The sequence below is a fragment of the Seriola dumerili genome, unplaced genomic scaffold (assembly GCF_002260705.1).
Source record: "Seriola dumerili isolate Sdu_G_001 unplaced genomic scaffold, Sdu_1.0 BDQW01000153.1, whole genome shotgun sequence".
Classification (NCBI taxonomy): domain Eukaryota; kingdom Metazoa; phylum Chordata; class Actinopteri; order Carangiformes; family Carangidae; genus Seriola; species Seriola dumerili.
In genome coordinates this window covers 736,399-756,940 of record NW_019174408.1, presented here as the reverse complement: position 1 = coordinate 756,940, position 20,542 = coordinate 736,399, and the positions used below count along the sequence as shown (strand labels likewise).

Here is a 20,542-nt window from a genome sequence, read left to right as displayed (position 1 = left end):
CCAGAAAGATGTTCGTTCATTTAGAGAGACCTGACGTTACCACTGGTGTTGCTCTATAAATATAAATGTGATGCAAATATGTCAACAAGACATAAAGTAGGGCTGTGCTAAGAGAGTTTTTACAGTGGAAAAAAAATACCTACTGTACACTAGAGCGAAGGCCTAGGACGGTGTGTGCAGACCTATCCGGTGCTAGGATAGCTTCCACTAAATCACACAGTTCTAACGGTGTGTGTGTCGGCTGACATAAAGCAGAGGAGGCTGGGCAGTGGAAGGGAGTAGCAGGCCTCTCTACCTCTGTAATCTGGCCTGATTTATAGAGGCTAGCCCTGCTCTCCCCTTCCACCTCCACACTGACACACTGGGCCTCCTCCACTGGAGACAGCCTGGCGTCCACAAACACACATGCACGCACATTCGCACACACACACACACACTTTAACACAGAAACAGCTATGCACACAGACACATGAACATACCCGGGCAGGATCGTCTCAGTTGCACAGTTAGTGCATGCAACCAAACCACATGGGCCTGTTGCTTAACCAAATGAACACCAGACCCAGAGACAAAAGGTATTTAAATGTCTGTGAGCTGTCAGAACAGAGCAGAACATCTACACCGAGACTCGAACTGAAGTGACTCAAGACACAGTTTATTAATCTACTGAGTTTTTCTATCAGCAGAACAACAAAAGAAGAAGTAAAAACAGTTTCATCCACACAGTTACTGCAGATAGAAATCATTCGCCTGATTAAAACACTGATGTTTGTGATATTAGATGATTCTGCAAAAGCCTGTAACATTAAACAATATATATATTTTTTCAGCTCCATGAACACAAACGTCACTGACTGACTGAGTGATGAAGTTACATGATTGGTCGTCACAGTGTAGGAGTTTCCCCATTGGTTGTTGCTCTTTCAAATTGGTTTGGCGCCAACTTAGAGCCTTTGTCACTAGATTAACTGACTTTTCAGACGCCATTAGCACCTAGCGACAGACCATAGCTACTTTCCATAGAAGAGCGTCTTCATTATTACCTGCTACCAGGCTGAAATCACAGATCAGTCTCTGTCTTTAACTTCTATGTGCGATGTTGTTGTTGATGAGAACAGAAACAGAAAAACATGTCAGTGAGAACAGCTTTATTGTGAATTCAGCTGTGTTAAATTACTGTATATGTGAGCACAGGGAGGAGGAGAGAAGAGAACAGATACTAGTGTTTGACTTTTGTCTTGTTTTTTAAATTCCAAAGCTACGACATTATCTGTGCATGAAGACGACATTATATTTAAGGGAAGATTCTAGTTGTGACAAACTATCAGGTACTCTCAGGTAAATCACTTGGTTAAGGTTTCAGTTAATAAAAATGCTAACGTTAGCTGCAGATCTTCCATGGGATGCAAGCTGGCCTCCTGCGTGAATGCATGATGTGCTACACGTCCTACTTCCTGTTTATTCAACCTCCTGCTGGGAGGTGGGTTTACATGGAAGAGCCACATGAACGTCACTAAACAACCTCCCTTCATTTGGTTTCGAGAGCTTTGATTGGTGGGAAAGTTTCATTTAAAGTGTTTACACTGAACTGTCAGAGCCGAAAGTCCAAACCCTCCACAGACTGAAGCGACGCAGTAAAGGATAAAAGTTAAGACACATGGGAGACGCAATATTCACACGCATTAGCTCCGCAGACTACGACACCTTCATGTGTGTGTGTGGCTACATGTGTGTATACTATGAATCACACTGTATGGACAGGTGTTTACAGTGAGGCTGGGTTATCTGTCTCCATTACACCGCCATGTCTCAGCCTCCCAGGGCCATTATCTACTCAGACGTGCCTAAACACAAACACCCAGAGACAGGAAGCCCCACACACTAAAGGCAAGACCCTTCACACGAGGCAGAGGCGTGAGCATGTAATGGGCCTTTCCGGGGGTCTAAAAAGGGGGGTGGGGGTGCGGGGGGGGGGGACTTTGACGCAATCCAACACCCAAGCAGAGAGGACCCAGAAAAAGCTCCATATCCGTCGCCCACTGCTTCTCTTTCATCTGCACTTACATCAACATACAAATGTTCATCATGACTTTGACTCACTTAGTTGTGACTCATATTGACTGTTGTTGTGGCTGATGCTTTGAAGAGGAGAGACAACCTGACCAAAGGTCAACGTAACATCCTCTTACAGTAGTCGGACGCTGTGATGAAGCACAGCGGACTCGCCGCTTATCAGTTTCTGCAAACAACGTTCTGCTGAAACTCTTGAGTCACATCGTATGGTGCACACATGTGGCCGAGATACCTTTGTGATCAAGTGTTTACATGTTAGTATTTAGGCATTAATCACGCCACCAGGTCGAGCTGGAAGTTCCCTCCTGATGACAGTGAAGAAAAACCCACATTCACATACTGAGATCGTCAAGTGATTCCAATAATAGTTGTTTCAGCATTGGTTCAAGATCTTCCTGCTTTCAATCAAAGCCTTCGCTCTGTGACTCAACAGCCCCGACTGCAAGGCCTCACATTTATAAAGTGTTTTACAGAGATGACAAATTCACATGGTCATAAAGTGTGAGAGAAGAGGAGTTGTGCGTGTGCAGCCTGTCAGCGGAATGAGCAATTTTCACTTTCATGCACTGGTCGAACAAGAAACCTACTTTTACAAGTTTACATGTGACCGGCGGGATTTTGCACTTGGGGTGTTGCAAATAGAATTGAGGCCAAAAAAAAAGAAAAAAAGAAGAAAGATGTGCATTAATCCCGGAAACATTTCAAAGATAAGATGTCAAAGGATTCTTTGTGATACTGCTGTCAAGAAACGTGCTGTTTTTTAACACACACTAAATAGGCATATGAAGTTCAACCGTGAACGTGGCTAACGTGCTTTTCGGCTTGTGTGATAGCATTTATTCAGGGTGGACGGATGTTAGTGATGAAGCACTTCAGGCTGCTCTTGTTCTTGGCATTTCAAGACGCGGCGGTGCTTCACATTTTTCACGTCTCGCGCAGTAAAAATGAGCCCACATGCAGGAGGGATCGCTTCTTCATATGCAACGTTCAATCATCAATCTGAAGTGTTTAAATCTCTGTGTGTGTGAAACAGGCTTTCAATATCTTTTTCCGTAACCTGAATGTGCTAAGGCCCGTCCTGTCAAATCACAGCATGTTCCGACATTAACCAACTCTGACGTTTATCCAATATCTCAAAGAGGAAATTTTTTGGCACAAAAACGTCCAAAAGTGTATCAACTCTCACCTACAATATTGTCCAGGGGGAAGTTTCTATCCAAAAACATTACTATCATCCTTCATTGTTTGAACCCCTGCCTGTGTGGTAACGATGAAGATGTGTAAACATTATGGTAACCCCCCCCCACCCCCCAGGCCAGGTACTGTCTGGTCTGGTATATGAGGTGGTACCACCAGTCTCCTACTGCCTTTTAATTACGAGCGAAGGTGGGGGGAGCCATTTTAATGAAAATGGGGCACATCATAAAAACAGATTTGACCAGGTTCATCCACAGTTCAGGCTCAAGGACAGTAAACACACAGATAATACGGACCGTACCACTCACAAGTGCAAACACACTCGATAAGATTAGATTGTCTGAAAGTGCAGTGGAGAATACGGGAAGCATCAAATACTAGAGAAATATAAAAAAAACAGGAGGTAGGAATAAACATGTGCTCAGTAGAACTCCACACAATAAATAAAAAGAAGAAAAAAAAGGTATTCTGAGGACGTGTGCATAAACCTTCTACCTTGAACCTTTTTAACTCTTATTTATCTCGGGAAGTTTTGCTCAGAGTTAAACTTTCGTTGACCCCAAAGCCCATATTTCACATGAGGACGGGAAACGTCAGCAGTATGAGATCAGGGGAAATTACAAAGATGACAACAACTTTGTAATATATAAAACATCAGAAGAATATGAGCAGATTTTAAAACAGGAAATGAATGGATGGGTAAAAACAAATTAAAGGAAAAAGCAGACTAAAGGAGTGGAGAAACATAATGATGAAAGTCTTTGGAGCGACACTCGCCACCATCCAAACACCAAATGTGAGAATATATTTTGGAAGAATGGTGTTCGCCATGTCTCTGAAGATTCTCAGTCATTAGGCCATGGTATCTCTTAGATCTTTACCAAGGCGACTGGACTTTCGAAAGATTCTGAGGAGCTGAAGAAACCTTTCAAACAAGGTGTTTGTAAAGCTCTAAGAGATACCAAGACCTGATGACTGAGAATCTTCAGAGACATGATGACCAGCAACTTCTTAGAGCTTTACGAAGGCGACTGGACTCGCTTGCGCTTCTTGAAGATGTTTCAGCCCTTCGAAAGGTTCTGAGGAGCTGAAGAAACCTTTCAACTTCAGAAATAATGTCTTTAGGACTGAAGAAACCTTTCGAAAGGCTGAAACGTCTTCAAGAACATCAAGCTGGTAAAGGTCTGAGAGGTGCTGGTCATCCCTCCAGCGGAGGCCACAAACAAATCATTTAAAATATGATTTCTCATTTTGGTGAGTGGAACGGGTCTAACTAATGCTTCTCAAGAAAAATCAAAATGGATGAAGGGAAGAAAGATGGAGAGACGTGGGTCGGAGAGTGACAGCTAGAGTTCAGCCGCCGTCTAATTTTAACATCCATCCATCCATTGATCCCCATCCCTCTCTTCTGTTGGCTCTCTGATGGAAGGGGGGGGAAAGAACGGGCCCCGGATCGGTGGGAAGTTGCCCAGAAGCCCCTGACCTGGAGCAGGATGAGGGCCACAGTGCGTGTGTCCAGTGGGGGTCGGGGGAGAAGGCAGCATCCTGGCAGGACATTGGGGACTCGGTTCCCAGCAGCGCTCGCTATTCTCCTGCTCAGGCTCCATAAGTCTCTCCCTGCTGGGTCAATGCTGCCTTCCTCCGGGGGATTCCCGCTTTTTCCCAAGGCTGTGCCCAGCTAGCTCTGACTCCCTCTCCTTGCCAAATGACCCTGAGTTCGGCCACTTGCTTCCCTTATCTGTCCTTTCCCAGGGCTGTGGTACTCTGTCCATGTCCCCTGTCTCTGTCTGTCACCCTCTCTGTCATCTGATGTACAATAACTCACTGCGTCTCAAGGATCAGGCTTAATGATGGCCTGAAATTAGCAACACTACATGCTGCTGCTGCTACATGCAACACACAGTGTGTATGTTGGACCAGACAAATAAACACACATGTATACGTGCACTTTAGTCTGAAAACAAGTCTGAGAGTAAATCAACTCAAATTATGATATCACTGGTCTTCATAATGTGCTGTGCTGATAGTGGAAGCTGTGTGTGTGTGTGTGTGTGTGTGTGTGTGTGTGTATCAGTAAGTGGCTGCAAACACACACACACACACACACACACACACACACACACACACACACACACACACACACACACACACACACACACACACACACACACACACACACACAACAGAAATGGTGTTTGCACTTACAATCACAGACACTTAAAGTGCTTCAGTAACAAAGTGCGTATCCGTCCCTGTCGAGTGTCCTGTGCTGTTGCTTAGCGATGGTAACGTGCCGCAATCCTACACAGGTGCAGTGTGTTAACTCTTGATAATGTAGAAGTGGAGGCCAGTGATGCTGATGCTGAGCTGATGCTAACTTTAAGACGCTGAACATCTTTAGCTGCGATCAAATGCTGTGATGACTGAATAACTGATGCTGGTAACTCTTTAAAAATCATGTAGCAACAATAATAAAGTTTTTTGTTGATGGTTTGTACAAAAAACTGAGCCTTGACTTTGTGTTTCATCACTGTCCTTGAGGAATACTGTCTATCTCTGCACATCATGTGACACAGCATCCGAACAGTTATCTACAGGTGTAGACTGTTCTGCTCGATGATGTGTCGGCTAACAGTCGGCTAACATTATCTGAACTACAAACATGGTGAAATGATCAAATCCCAGCAGAAATATAGCAACAGAACAACTGCACATTTAGACGCATTAGCAGGAAGCAGGTCTTGGCTTTGGAAAATGTCCAATATGGCTGCCAGAACCTGTCTGAACACATGTGACATGCTCAGGACAGATGTGACAGTTTGATTTTATTTTTGACCTTTGGAAACAGTAGTTTGACTCAAGGTCTGACTCACTGCACTTTCGACTGCACCTTACAGTCTTCATCAGCTGATTGAGATAGAGAGATTGGTCAGTGACACAAAACCTGAAAGCTCCAGAAATAAACCTCGTAAGTGGACCTTGAGTTAAGCTCAAATTCAAACTTTGACAACCATTCAACTAAATAACGAGAGCGTGATTGGAGATGAATCGTGCCACTGAAGTTGTGCAGCCCGGACCATCATATAAAGGTTATATCATTTGCAGCGGTGCAAATAAAAAATCACAAACATTATGTCACCACAGGACCATTTGTGGCGGGAGAGGCAGCGTGGACGTGCAGGGAGGAGGCGGGGCTTTCTGACAGTGGCACAGTGCTAAGATGGTTAAGTTCCCATGCTAGCTTCTGTTTACCCTGGGCTATTTCTGCACGCATACACACAGTCTGCCCTATCGTACCCCCTCCTCGTAATTTCTCATCCCTCCCCTCCCACTCTCCCTCCGCTCTCATCCCCCCTTTTCTTTCCCCTCCGGAGTCCGGGAGGGTTATGTGAACGGCCAGGGAGGAGGGCTGAGAAAAAGACGAGAGGAGTGTGAAAGAGGAGAGAGATGTTGTGGGGTCATCACTGAGTCATCATATTCCCTGGTAAGGCTGGAGTGGTCCGTGTGTGTGTGTGTGTGTGTGTTGCTTTCCTAAAGCTGTGTGCATATGTCTGAGTGGGTGGAGAAGTTTGCACATTCCAGTGTACATAAGTGTATTTATGTGTGTGGGCACGAGTGTGTGTGTGTGTTTCTACATGCCTGTGTGTTTTCGGACGGTGTGTATCCGGTGTGTGTTTTACCTCCGGCCTGACTGAGTAACACTTCTACACTTATTACTAAAATAAAAACATCATCTCTGTTTGATTTCTTCTCTCACCTGCAGCCTTTAGTTCCTCTCTCTCTCTCTCTCTCTCTCTCTCTCTCTCTCTCCCTGCCGTCTGTTCTCTTCTTCTAAACTTCATCAAACACTTCTCCTTCAAAATAAAATGATATACTGATCATTTTCTGCCTGAATTTTTCTCATTTGCAACATCACGGCAGCACAGAGGTCACAGGGACGTGGTTTGGAAGGACAACGCACGAGACTTTGATCCCGGAGACGTGGGTTAGGTTTAGATTGGCCCGAAACACTGGTTTTAAAATATTAACATATGGTTTTAAATATCATAATACTCAACATGTCCTATCTCCTGCTCCAGATGAGGTTTCTGTTAAACCTGCCAGAGTCTGAGGAAGATTCCTGCAGATAGAAACGTCGCTTTCTGGGAGCGAGTACCACAGTGTGTGGATCCTTCTTAGACCATTAGTTTGATTTTTATTTTAAATCCAGAACCTGAAAGTCTATTTTTTTTTCAATACTGCATGATCTCTTATTACTGCTGTAGTTGCAGAGTGAATATTCTAGAAACTGCATCAACTTTTCAGCCTTTTTTAGAATGAGTGGTTTGATAAATTCAAGGATTCGATACCTGAGGAGATAATGAGTAAGTCTAATCAGCGTCAGTGAGCCAATCAGCATGCAGCATGCTTTGGACCCAGATCTAATAATGCAGGTGATTGGCTCTTTATCTACAGGAACATTTGAGTGTGTAAAGAGACTGAGCTTTAAATTAAAACTAAAGACTGATTTGGTAAAACTGATATTGAAAGAAGTCGGTCTTGCGGTCATGGTATCGGCATCTGAATAAAAATGAAGTGAAGTGAAAACTGTGTTCAACAAGTGGCTGAATCAGACAAAAGCACAGCAGCATCAAATCTGTGGAGAATCCGACACCAGGTCCAGGAAGACTCCTCGTCTCTCCCCGGCCTCTGTGTGCAGTAACATCCTGCAGTCGGCAGCGTAAAGACGCCGTTCACTTCCATATAACGACATATAAGTCAGAGGATTTTACTCTGAAGGACGTTTTCCATCTCAGAGATAAAGCACTTTGAAGAGAAATAGTCGCTCCACTAAAAATATTATCACAGAATATAATGTATATGTATATGTCTCCACTTACTGTCTCAGATCCAAACGTGTTCTCAAGCTTAAATCAGAGAGGAATAAGTACGTACCAAACACTGTGCTGGCAGCAGACACTTTTATATAATATAAATATAATATAATACAATTCAGGAAGCATCAGCTTCCTGCAGAACATGTCTGTGATTTCACATTAGTTTTATATGAACTTAATTTTAGGAGACAAGTGGCTCTACTGTTGAAAACATCCCTCTTTTACTGCCGCCTCTGAAACACTCTGCTCGCTATCGCCCCCATCACACCCATCCTCTCTCTCTCTCTCTCTCTCTCTCTTTCTCAGGCCCTATTTCCTTTCATCTCTTTGCCTTCTCCTCCTCTGCGCCTGCCCGAAAATCTGTGTGGCCTGGCTTCGCCTCTCAACAGTAACTCAACCCATAAACAAACTGCCGTACATGCTGTAATCACAAACCCCAAACTGCCTGACATTCAAAGGGCCACGTTTCATCCTACAAAGAGAGAGAGAGAGAGATAGAGAGAGAGAGAGAGAGAGGGGAGGAAATAAAGAAAGAGAGCATCCCCCCTCTCTTAACAGATGCGGTGTGTAGTATCAGTTTGCTAAAGTGCGACTGGGAGGAGAGACAGATAGCGATGGAAGAGCAGCGTATCTTTGAGGAGTTCCACATTGCCCCGCGCTGATCAAAGTGCTCTGCAGCCTTTGTGGCTAATTGTGGGGATTATCTGTAAGTGCTTGGAAAAGACCAGCCTGGTTTTATGGGAGTAACACACTCACTCACTCACTCTCACACACACACACACACACACACACACACGGTCTCTACATATGCTATTGCGCCTGGTGATCACAGAGGAAATGCTGAACTGACCTCAGACGAACAAGTCAAAAGTTTTTGTGTATTTGTGGAGGAAGACAATGGTAGAAAGAAGGAGGTAGAGCTGACGGAGGAGTGAAATACTGGTTTAAGAAGAGGAGGAGATCCAGGAGACATGAAAAATCTGACACGAGATGCATGCACACACACACACACACACACACACACACACATAGGGGCAGACATATCCTGTCGTGTTGATCCAATTTCAAGGACAGTGGCGAGACTGGAAGGGTTTGGAGTGCCAAACGACTTGTCAGTGTCAGTTGTAAAGCTGCCTCCCCTAAAGCCACTTCCCCCTGCCGACACACACACACACACACACACACACACACACACACACACACGCTCAAAACTCTGGTCAGCTGAGTGGATCCTAAGTGAGGTCAGGAGTAGTTTGGAAACACGCACACAGCTCACAAAGAGACTTTCTTTCTAGGGTTTATGAGTCTTCTCTATAGTTTGCCTGACCACAAACACACACACACGCACACACACACACACACACACACACACACACACACACACACACACACACACACACACACACACACACGTACATTTACAGTTAGGGCAGAAGCACAAAAAAACTCACATAAAGCTGATATAGCGGATATGGTTTTGTGAGGGGGAGAAGGGTGTATGGTCGGCGTCAGGTCCAAGCAATTATCCAAGTGTCCAAACCTCTTTCAGGCAGCCACGGCGGAGCCAGACAGAGCTCACACACACACACACACACACACACACACACACACACGCACACACACACACACACACACACACACACACACACACACGCACACAAAGACACCAACACAACTCTCAACTCAAACCTAGGGATTTGCCCAACATAATTCCACTTCTATTCACCATGAGAGGTTTTACAAGGCTAGGTCCAAAATCTCTGAGCCACTGCTAACTACAAGCGGACTACCAGATGGCCCTTGGCCTCCAGTCTGAAAGCTCAAGTGCTTGATTCTGGCCCGCTGAATGGCCTTTTGGGCCCGGAGCCCCGAAGACCTTTCCAATAAGACGAGCAGAAGAGACAATGGCGAGCAGCTAATCTTGTCTTTATGCTGCCTTTGTCTGTCAGTGGGGGGCACTTGTAGAGGCGGTGCTCAGGTAAGGCAGTGTGTCAAAGGTTAAGCTGGGAGACTCAGACTTGCACACACAAGTTAATTAAAGTTTGTGTAAGGGGGTGAGAGTGTCTCTCGAGGAGGCTGCCAGTGTCTGAGGGCCGGCCCGACAATGGAATGCCATCGACTTCAAAGTTGGCCGACTGCCGCCGACTTGTTTCCAGAGAGCGCATGCATGCATAAGACCGGAGCAGATACACCGACGGTTAATGAACATGTTTCTGCTTCTCCGCGAGGGGGGGGGGACGGGACAGGTGGACATGTGTGTTCAGGTTGGATCGGTCACTTTTAGGTTATTTTGTTCTTTTTAATACCAGAAAATACACAGAAGAAGAAATGGCAGAATTGAAATTCACTGCAACTTCTACACAATAAAGTTTTTTTTATGATTACAACAGAAACTAATTTTCTAAAGCAGAAATTCCAAACTTTCGCTGGTTGCGACTTCTCAGATGGCTCGTTTAGTCTTTTTCTGTTTTATTGATATCGTGTGATTTTAATCATTGTTTGTTTTAATTGTTGTTTCGCCCCTGGAAGACTAGCGACCACTGTGTGGAAGCTGATGGGGATCCAAATGTAGAAGTAAAGGAATAAAAATGTGACATGCTGTAAACGATTAGTCAAGAAAATAATCTGCAGTTTAAGCCATAATTAAAATGACCGTTAGCTACTTCGTGCTAATCAAGGATCAATATTTTTCCAGGAGCTACATTACGTACGTTTTCTCTGCTGCCAAAGGAGGTTTTATGGCGGGGGCAGGAGGTGCTGCATCTACAAGACAAGAGGTTATAATACGACCTCTGAGCAGCTACGTCTTCAGGACTGCAGTGACTCGCTATCGGAAAGTGACGGGACGGGCTGAGGCTAACTGTTAGCATGCTAACGTCAGTAGAAGAAAAGAAGTGATAGAAACAGAAGCAAAACAAGAGGGCTGCTTTCCACCTGAGTAAAGGAATAAAGTTTGATGCTGAACTCACGTTTCTTCTAGACCGGTAAGTAAACAGCTGTTAATGCTAACGTTAGCTATGTAGCAATAGCGAAACCTACAAATAGCTCCTTAAAGAGGCACGAAATGGAAATGTTTACAATGAATGATGCGATGATCTACATCCTGATGTGAAAGTGAAAGTATGAACTAAGAATCACTGAGACTGGGGCCAAACCAGACGTGGACAGGTGTTCGCTATGAAGCCAGATGTTGAGAGACAGAATTGTCAGAATTGTCCTTTTTCTTTTCAGCTCATCAGTCGTCTGTGACACAACAACAAATGTTTTCTGATAACAAACTCGTTTCTTTTTGTCCATTAAAGAATATAAATCCTTTTCCTTAAGACCTTTCTAACAGCATGAAGGTTATTTTCACCTGGTCACCTTCGATGCCACTCTCAGTATTTTGCACCAACGCAGCGGGTTGCAGTAAAAAAAAAAACAAACTAGGTTGGATCACTTTAAAAAGAACTGGTGAAAAAAAAAAAAAAAAACCTGAACAAAAGAGTGAATGAAGAAACAGACAGCAGACGTGTAGAAGAGGAAGAGAATAACCTCGGGAGGAATATAAAAAGAGAGTAGTCTGGAGAAAGGGATGAAGAGGAAGGAAGGAGGAAGAGGAGGAGAGAAGATGAGCAGACAGTGTCCTTTATGTATTGGCTGAGTGTCTCCCAGGGCTTTTGTAATGCTTTACACAGACCCACTTTCCAAGGTCGCCGTGCGGCTGCCTGTCCAGCTGTTTTCATATTCAGGTTCGGCCTCGTTTCTCTCCCCACTGTGCGATTTGTTTTTATCTGTGACTGTGGGGCAGATTATTACCGGGGGCAACAGATTAACCACAGAAAAAGACAACAAAAAAGACAAAATAAATGAGGCCCTGCCAAGATTTTAATCCTGATTAGTATGGGGGGGGTGGGGGGGGTGGAGGGGGTGGTGGGCATGCATTCATGCAAATGTACAACTGCAGAAAACCTCATCTGCAAACTGGAAAAGACACAATCAAATGCTCTTGACACACACAGGGCCAAGGATGACCATGTAGCCGGGACAGGTGGTCTCAGAGCCAAGTCCTGGAGGTTAGCCCACAGCGCTAACAGCCAGTGTTAATGAGGAGTGGTGTTAGCTTAGCAGGAGGCGCTAACAGAAGGCCCGACAGGAAAGTCCACAGGAAAGCTTATTGGCCGCACAGGAACGACCTCCTGCCACAGTCGCACTGTGGAAATGCCACATTCACACCTGCTGTTTGATCCCAGCATGCAACTGGAGCTAATCTTTCCTCTTCCTGCTGTACTCACTGTATGTTCAGGCCCAGGAGTATAACACATACCCGACAGTTTTGCAGCACGTTTTATTTCCAGCGCCAACGAGCAGGAAGCGCGTCCCGTATGTAGTCAGGGGAAAAAGTAAAGGCCCTGATATATGTCCGGCACACGAGCTGTGCTGCATCCTTCGGAGGCTGCATCTGAAGACCGACTACACTGTCCCATTTCGAGCGCTCCTTCAAATGCGTCCTCCTTTACCTGGTGATGAAGACTCCGACAGGTGGATCCTTTACGACCCAACCTTTGCAACGCAGCAGTAAGGGCCGGCAGCAAAAATCCCCCGTAGACTAGACCGCCTCATCTCAGTTCAGCCTTTCACGGACTACGACGGCTACGAAGGACAAAACCTTCGTAGAGCGCGTCCTTACGAAGGATCTGTCCCCTGAATTTGGACGCAGATATAGACACATGTGCCATGTCACATGCAGAGATACATTCTGGACAGCAGAGGTGTCCCGAGACGGACAGATGCAGAAATTTACGTGATGCGGATCCTCGTGGCGACACAGGTCTGAGTTCATGTCCCATCACAGTCTGGGTCTTAATTCAAGCTCAAGCACAATATTTCACAAGCTTTAATATTGTAATTCATAGTTACTCAGACAAAGTCAAGTTTTATTCAAGTGATTACTGAACACACTCTGACCTCAGACCGTCAACTCAGACTCAGGAGAAACTCCATAAACAAACCTTTAGCAGAGAGTCTGACAGAGTCGTCCGATGTGGATGTTGTGTCTGGTGCTGAGTTTGTTATGTCAGGTTGTCAGTGTACTTCATCATATCCCCCTCATTTACTTTCAAACTGCAGCAGCTCATGTTCGATTGACGCGTGGCCTCTTTAGACAGATCTCCATGTTTGTCCTGCTCGTCGTCGGGCCTGGGAGATGAACACCTATAGGTTTGCCTCTGCCGTCAGAATGTCATGTACATGTGGCATAGATAACACAGGAATGGCCCCGACCGTGAACCTCCCTGCTGCCCCCACCCACCCCCCCCCCCCCCCTCCGCTACCATCTGCTTTGGCTGGGCCACGCCAGCCGCTCGGCTCGCCTGCCTACACGGTTACTGACCCATTCCACATGCCAAAAATAAGACAGATGCCCCTGATACCCCAAACTCCAGCTCTGCTCTCCCCACCTCCCCGACAACATTTCAGCGCCTCTACCCGTCGCCCAGACCAGACGCCGCGACCGCCTCCGTCTTCCTCCTCCTCCACCGCTGCTAAGCTAGCAGCTAGTAGATGGTGGAGATATATCCACACACAGGTGGGGTGCACAGGTTGTAGGCATGTTAACACGTGCACACACACACACACACACACAAAAAGCTTTACGGTGCAGTGGGTGAAAGGCCATGAAACACTCCAGCTACATTCATAAAAGCACAAAGTCACTCACGCAAACCAGAATGAAAGACCTTCAAACAGATACAGACTTACACTCATGCACGCAAGCCCGCCAGAGCGTGCAGCCACACACACACACACACACACACACACAGGAGGCCGTGGTCCATCCTCTGACCGTTGGGTGACCTGACAGCCCAGCAGCTGCTAGCTGTTTGATGTTTCACTCTGAGGATCACATTTCACTTCCAGACTCTCCAGCCAATAGGAGGAACACAGAGAGACAGAGGGAGGCTCTTCTTCTTCTTCTTCTTCTTCTCCTCTTCACCCGTCGCCACAGTGCCACCGACCAACGACCAACGACGTCCTCTGACGTGCACATTGACCGCCGTGTTGATGTAAAGCAGCGCCGCGCTGCAGCGACTGAGAGGCCGGTTCATAACGTCAAAACCCATTCACACATTAAAGGGGTCGACTGACAATGGCACATTAGAGGGAGGTGTGTGTGTGTGTGTGTGTGTGTGTGTGTGTGTGTGTGTGTATGCGTGCGTGCGCAACAGATGGAGACAGGCTGGACCTTACACCCTCTGGCCTGATGACATGAAGTCATCACATGACAGCAAAGTTGAACACTGCCTTCAGACACACACACACACACACACACACACACACACACACACACACACACACACACACACACACAGCTTGTTAAATCATCATATTCAAGCGTACATGAGTGAACGTCTTATTTAAAGTCCTGACACACACAGACAGATCAGTGCGTCAGTCGTCTTTTACTCTTTAATCTGAATGTTCTTTTTAATTGTTTTCATTTGCTGAATCTTCGACCATTTTCAGAAAGTCGATTAAACTTCTTTTTTAATGTATCTTACTTCTATAAATAAGGAAATACAAACAATCTTAGTGATGAGGGTGGGGGATGGGGATAATGGGGTTATTTATCTATTTTTCGGATGTGTGTTTATGTTTTGTTTTTATTATTATTATAATTTAATAATTCTCCTCTATTCCTTGCTGTTGTCTTCGTCACCTGCTTGTGGGTGGAGCTCCTGACGTGTGACGCGTTATATCCTATCATATCTAGTTTTGTGTTGTTACTGTCTTACGTGTTTGGTATTGCATAATATTAAAATATGCATGCAACACGTTACCTGCAGAGAATTTAATAAAATGCTAAATAATAAAAATAATCTGTAACATTGGTTTCCATCAATTTCCATATCACGAAAAGCTTAAAGGAAAACTACTAGAACTTGGTTCAGTTAATGTGATTCATCCCAGTGAGGAAGAAGTCAGAGTTCATGTCTGTATGAGTCATGTCCGTTTCATTGCGTTGTAGTGGACAGGCTTGACAGAAGCTAAGCATTTGAAAATAAGTCGATATAATTTACAGCCAAGGAGCAATAACCTGTGGAAGCTAATGTGGAGTCAGCGCCACAGTCCAACTTTTACAACCACAACAATCTGTGAACCAGCGAGGTCTCATCTGATTTGTCTGCTCTGATTTACAGCACAAAACAGGAAGAGGAAGCTGCTCCGTCACTGCGGTGAAGCTGCGGTGAAGCTGCGGTGAAGCTGCGGTTTCTGACTCGGGAATAAAGGAGCGGGTTTTACCTGTTAGACCAGGTGGACGGAGCGAACTGTTAAAAACGCTGAATGAAGCGCCTGGTATGAAAAACACGAAGCTGTCGTGCGTCTCGGTTCGTGTCCTTGTCTTTATGCTGTTGTGAGTGGATCTGGCCTCTTAGTGTGTGGCCACTCAAGAGTGAGAAGACGAGGAGAGACTGCCACGGGCTAAAGGGCAGCTTTAGTCAGTTCACTCAGAGTGAACACACACACACACACACACACACACACACACACACACACACACACACACACACACACACAAACACACACATGTGAAGAGGGGCTCAAATAAGCATCTTTACCAGGAATTCAAGAATAAGGAGGCTTCGGCGCCATGCGTGGCTGCTCACCCTCGACCCAAACATTTACACAACACACGAGCAATGCACACACACACAACACACACCACACACACATACACACACACAACATGCACACACACACAGCACAACACACACACACACACACACACACACACACCACACACACACACACACACACACACACACACACACACACACACAGCGTAGAGACGCAGTGTACTTGAGAGGCCATCACAAAACACAGAAAATGCACACCCCTCTTATACAACATTCCACAATCTCATAACGAGAACTTATCCTGACCCTTTTTTCTGCTGCGCGACGCGACGCATTCCTCCTTCCTGTTAGAAAGTGGATAATCACTCTTGTCTTTGACGAGAAGGAGCTAACCACTGGGCCTGACATGTAAGCCTATTAGCTCCTTTAGCCTTCAGCCAACGCCGCCTACAGTACGGCTTTTCTACAGTAACACTGCTCGCTGGAGGTGTTGTGTCACATTGTGTGTGGATGGAGGGCGGGGGAGGGGGGGGGGGCACGGCTGTAGGGAGGGATCAGAGAGCTAAACCACTTTAAAACCTTCTGACAGTCAAACATCTTCATCTATAACCTCCTGGAAAAGGCTCGCCATCAGAGGGTGCACCATCGCAAAAACTTGGGGCCCCCCAAGGGGAAAAAGGGGGCCCCCTGATGGCCCCTCATATTGGCACATTTTTGCAATGACAAATATTAACTTCCTTAAACTTCCCATAAAGACACTACACCCCCCCGTAAGTTGGGCCCATGATGATGTGTGCTGAACCTGGTGTCTACCATCGCCTGCATGTGAGGCATTAAGGGAACATCTGTAAATTTTAGCGCCTACCGAGTCGGCAGAGTCTAGTTTCACCACAGCTGGGTATCACTTGAAATGTTCGATACAGGTTTTGTATAAGCTGCTTTAATATAAATATCAAAATAAATATTATAAACATTAAGGTGATGAGTCCAAATTGTCAGTTCTGCCACTTCTACCTTCGGCCTTGTGTCAAGTCCAAACCTTAAAGATACGACCGATAATTATGGAGNCACACACACACACACACACACACACACACACACACACACGTAGACGCAGTGTACTTGAGAGGCCATCACAAACACAGAAAATGCACACACCCTCTTATACACATTCCACAATCTCATAACGAGAACTTATCCTGACCCTTTTTTCTGCTGCGCGACGCGACGCATTCCCTCCTTCCTGTTAGAAAGTGGGATAATCACTCTTTGTTTGACGAGAAGGAGCTAACCACTGGGCCTGACATGTAAGCCTATTAGCTCCTTTAGCCTTCAGCCAACGCCGCCTACAGTACGGCTTTCTACAGTAACACTGCTCGCTGGAGGTGTTGCTTTGTTTGGACTGACACAAGGCCGAAGGTAGAAGTGGCAGACACTGACAAATTTGGACTCATCCACCTTAATGTTCTAATAATATTATTTTGATATTATATTAAACGCAGCTTATACAAAACCTGTATCGAACATTTCAAGTGATACCCAGCTGTGGTGAAACTAGACTCTGCCGACCTCGGTAGGCGCTAAAATTTACAGATGTTCCCTTAATGCGCTCACATGCAGGTCGATGCAGACACCAAGGTTCAGCACACATCAATCATCAGGGCCCCAACCTTACGGTGCCGGTTTGTAGTTTGTCTTTATGGGCCCGAGAGTTTAATGCGAAAGTTAATATTTGTCATTGCAAAAAACATGAATATGGTGCCAATCAATATGACGGGCCATCAGGGGGGCCCCCCTTTCTTTCCCCGTGGGGGGCCCATGCGACAGGGCGCCCCAAGTTTTTTCGATCGTGTTGCACCCTCTGATGGCGAGCCTTTTCCAGGAGGTTATAGATGAAGATGTTTGACTGTCAGAAGGTTTTAAAGTATTTAGCTCTCTGATCCCTCCCTACAGCCGTGCCCCCCCCCCCCCCCCCGCCCTCCATCCACCACACAATGTGACACAACACCTCCAGCGAGCAGTGTTACTGCTTAGCTAGAAAAGCCGTACTGTAGGCGGCGTTGGCTGAAGGCTAAAAGGAGCTAATAGGCTTACATGTCCAAGCGCCCAGTGGTTAGCTCCTTCTCGTCAAAACAAAGAGTGATTATCCACTTTCTTAACAGGAAGCCGAGGGAATGCGTCGCGTCGCGCAGCAGAAAAAAAGGGTCAGGATAAGTTCTCGGTTATGAGATTGTGGAATGCTATGTATAAGAAGGGATGGGGGTGGCATTTCTGTTCTCGTGTTTGTGATGGCCTACTCAAGTACACTGCGTCTCTACGCTGATGTGACTGTGTGTGTTGCTGTGTGTGGTGTGTGTGTGTGTGCTGTGTGGTGTGTGCTGTGTGTTGTGTGTGTGCTGTGGTGCAACATGTTGTGTGTGATGTGTGTGTGTGAGTTGTTGTGTGTTGTGTGTGTGTGCATGTGTATGTGTGTACGTTTGGTCGAGGCGTGAGCAGCCACGCATGGCGCCGAAGCCTCCTTATTCTTGAATTCCTGGTAAAGATGCTTATTTGAGCCCCTCTTCACATGCGTGTGGTTTTGTGTGTGTTTGTGTGGTGTCGTGTGCTGTGTGGTGTGTGTGTGTGTGTGTGGATGTGTGTTGTGTGTGCTGTGTGTGATGTGTGTGTGTGTTGTCGTGTTCACTCTGCGAGTGAACTAACTAAAGCTTTGCCCTTTAAGCCCGTGGCAGCAGTCTCTCCTCGTCTCCACTCTTGAGTGCGCACACACACTAAGAGGCCAGATCCACTCACAACAGCATAAAGACAAGGACACGAACGCAACGCGCACGACAGCTTCGTGTTTTTCATACCCAGGGACGCTTCATCAGCGTTATCTTATTCAACAGTTCGCTCCGTCACCTGCGTCTCTAGCTCATAACCAGGGATACCTAAAACACACCGGCTCCCTGTATTATCTCCCAAAACTCCGAAGTCGAAGTTCAGAAAACCACGCAGAAGCCTTCACACGCATGGTCAGCCATTACAGCTATGGCAGCATTATAGCTGAACTAGCTGTTGTCAGCGCATTTTTCACCTCTGTCTCTTCCTTAGGCTAGCACAGTATACAACTCTTTCCTGATTTTTTAGTTGCGTGTACAGGGTCCACCAAGTATTAGTGCGTTAGTTTATACAAAACATTTTACAATAATAGCAATGCCATTCTGTATTATCGCCACGAGAATAGCTAGAATTGTTAATGCACTGTAATCAATTAAGTACAAATTAATCACAGCTAAGAAATTTAGGTACCCTCATTAAATTATGTATCATATTACATGTTTTAATTGTTTGGATGCTTCATCGCAATACATCGTGTTCTTTAATATGCCTAAACGGTGCCATTAGATGTGTTTTTGTGTTCATCTAGAAAAAAGTCATGATTTAGTATCTTGTGTTTATTTATTTGTGATTATATGTGATTATTGATATTTCAACTATTGGGAAAAAACTACAAACTATTGCAACCCACATACAGCATACCTTAGGCCTCATTGATCAAGTCCATGTCCGCCAATGAGGAGTTAGGCATTGAAAATTTTTTGAAATATGCGATAGTCCTGGCATGCACGGGTTGCTTCAAGCATGCTGCATATTACCCTGGTGACACACGTGTTTTTTCTACTCGACAAGTAGCATATCAAGTGAAAGTGTGCTCTGCCGAGGGATCGATGGCTAGACGATACTTCCATTTGAACTGCCCGCCATTTGTTGCGTCCTGGAACTTATCTTAAAGCTCCACATGTCATCCTATATATGTGGCCAGCTGCCCCAAAGGCTTTCAAAACTTTCTGTCCCATGTGTCTGGCTGTTGCCCGTGTATCCATCTGTATGCTGTTTGCTGCTGTTGTCCTGTGTCGTTTCATTGCTGCCTGTTTTCCGGCTGGCTCGGGGGGGTCTTTTTGAATCTATTGTAGGCTCTTTTCTTAAGGTGGTTGTCTTTGTAAACACCAAAAAAAATAATCCGCCCAGTCTGCTTATTTACCCAGGTATAATAACAGACCCCCCAGCCTGAGAAATTGAGCCTAGTGTGAGCGCCTGGCGAGTCCTTCCAGAAGGTTCAATTAGCGTTCATGTCTCCACACACTCCTAAGGTGTGCCCGCATATGAGACCTGTGCGGCGCACAGCCTACTACATGCTCATTATATTCTCCCGCTACAATCCGTCACCATGTTCTGTCGAAGTCAATAAACTTTGACTCTTCTATCTCTCGGTTTAAATTTGTCCACTCAGAGTGGCACGCTCTAGTGGATGCACTTGTTTTACATCTATCCCAACGAAAAGGACCAAGTGTGCGAGTATGTGGTCAGCTGACGCGTATAACGTATAAAACGTACACATCTCTTTACACTACGTGTACTGTAAAGAAGCATAAATGCACGCTACTGGCCATAACACATGTCAGGTTGGCTCAGGAAAGGAAAGTTTTTTAGACCGAGTTCTGTGAACCTCCGCCTGCAGATTGTGTCTTTACTTCCGCACGTGCAAACACCAAACAGGCAGCGAACGTCTTGGAGCGCATGTATGTCTTGTTTATTTTTCAGCATCGCAGCTTGTCTGTGTAGAGCAAACGCCGCCTGGTGAAGAAACTTATGCAGACAATACCACTTTCGGCTGCTGACATTTGGACACGTGAACACTTCGTGCGATCGAAGTGCAGGCAGGAAATGGTCTATCGCTGATTGGGAGAGGCTGCTAAGCTGGCCTTCCAAAACCCAAAGCTAAACCATTTTTCACATCAG

At 45.7% G+C, this 20,542-nt stretch overlaps 1 protein-coding gene across 2 annotated transcripts in view; it reads right to left on the bottom strand.

Moving 5' to 3' along the window:
• Positions 1-20,542, bottom strand: part of bcas3 (BCAS3, microtubule associated cell migration factor) — a 344,121-nt gene that overhangs the window by 95,110 nt on the left and 228,469 nt on the right. The gene's annotated exons all lie outside the window — the stretch shown is intronic.